The following is a 1,988-nucleotide window of genomic DNA, read 5'->3' on the forward strand; positions in this document are numbered from 1 at the left end:
ATGGACGTTGCTTTGTTATTTTTGGTCTAGTTTTATTTCAGAAGTGTTGCGTTAGGCACTGAATTACCGTCGTCTTTTTTATGTTGCAATTTAGTCTTGATAACTGCAACTTCTCAGTAACATTCCTGCCCAATGACTCATAGCAGATGTAAGCCTCGACTCTACAGAACTTAACAGCAAAAACAATCACAGCCTGGGAAGGGCTCTGGTATTCTTTGCATCAGCTTAAGAAGATTTAACAACTTGGAATTCTGTTCAGAGGGTAAAGGTAAACATTTTAGGTACCTATGAAGGAAGAGGGAAGAATTTTGGGTACTTGCTATACTTATGGTTTAAACGTAACTTGTTTTTGAAGGACATATATCTGGTGCAATGTTGCTAATGATGTATGTTTTAGCAGGATCTAGCTATTTTGCTACAATATCTAGTTAGTTAATAAATCTCATATTCAAATCTGTAGATTAAATTTATGATAATGTATAGCTGTACAAACAAGGCTGCTTTTTAAGCCTAGAAGTAGATCAAATCATGAGTTATTGTCCTTTTTTCGGATGAGGAAACTGGGGAAATTTTTGAAACCTTAAATAATTAAAACAAAGCAAAATTTGTGCATTGAGTTCAGTCATTAAAAGTGGTTTGAATTTTAAGAAAGCAAACAAAAATCTTTGAAGTCATTATCTGTCCTTTTGGCAAATTCTTTTTTGTTATTATTGTATTTATTAGCAATGCAATTCTTGCTGACACTGTACAAACAGAAACAGGCATCTGAATTCCATCTAGTTTGCTGTCTCCAGAATTCAACAGCAAGAAAACAGGCAGACAGTTAAAAATTTTCATAACACAGAGTTTCTCAAATGTCACAAAATCTTATTTAGTAACTTGTTATTGAACAAGATCAAATTTAGGGGAAATTTGAACATTAGGATTGATTGTCGGAGTAGCCTGTAAAGAAAGCCCAGGTACAGAGAAGGAGAAATGTACCTTTCTAGAATTTTTATTCCATAGCTTTGGACAAATTTTTCTGCACAGCTTTGTAAGTGCACAGGTGTAATCTTTGAATACTAAATACGGAATCTCATACAGATAAAATTTCAAGGTTTCACAAGAGTTGCTCTTAAACTTTTATTTTATTAAAACAGGTACTTTTTTTTCAGTTAACTGTTAAGGGCTTGTGTTTTCAACATTACTCTAAGTTTTTCTCACTCTATCATGTTGTGTGATTATTAATCCACATGCCTCCTGTCTGTGGTTAAGATTTCCCTGGAAAAGGATCTTCCCTGCATGAATTTGTGGGGGTTTTTTTTGTTTTTCTAAAACCAACCTGTGTTGGTTTTTCTAAACCCAACAAAAGTCTTGGAATTCTCTCAGCACTTACTAACTCTTTGGATTTCACTAGAATCAACAACACAAAAGTATTTGCTAAGTTATGCAACTGGTTTCATCTGTGACATGGATTAAGCTGTGTAACTTTTTTGCAGTTTTTTTGGAGTAAATGTTTTTATTGCATGGTGTGTGAATGCTTATCAGGCGTTGTATCCTCTCCCTACATTTTTAAGTATTTTACCCTTCACATGCATTTCTGATAATGCATTTTAAATAGCTGTATAACAATGACTGTAAATATTTAAATGAGTGGCAAAAATAGTTTAAGAAACTGACTTTCAAAGCAGTCTTCCTAGAGCAAGATTTTAAGCGTCTCTTGAACAGAACTTGTGTTACATATTTCCAAAGAGCATTGATGTACACTTCCAGAGAACTGTTACTCATACAACCTTTTCTGAAACTTTCTGTAGAAACATGGACAACTAAGTAAACAGTACCCACGTTAATTCCAAGATGGAATCCATTGGTTCAGTTGGTATATGCAAAGAACTTTGAACATATAGGAGGCTTGACCCTATTTACCACTTTCCTTGTCCCCTTAGGGTTGACAGTGCTGTGAATCTCTTGTCACTGCAACTGTGGGATCAGATAAACTACAGGATTTT

Source organism: Buceros rhinoceros, unplaced genomic scaffold, assembly GCF_000710305.1.
Source record: "Buceros rhinoceros silvestris isolate BGI_N320 unplaced genomic scaffold, ASM71030v1 scaffold14319, whole genome shotgun sequence".
Classification (NCBI taxonomy): domain Eukaryota; kingdom Metazoa; phylum Chordata; class Aves; order Bucerotiformes; family Bucerotidae; genus Buceros; species Buceros rhinoceros.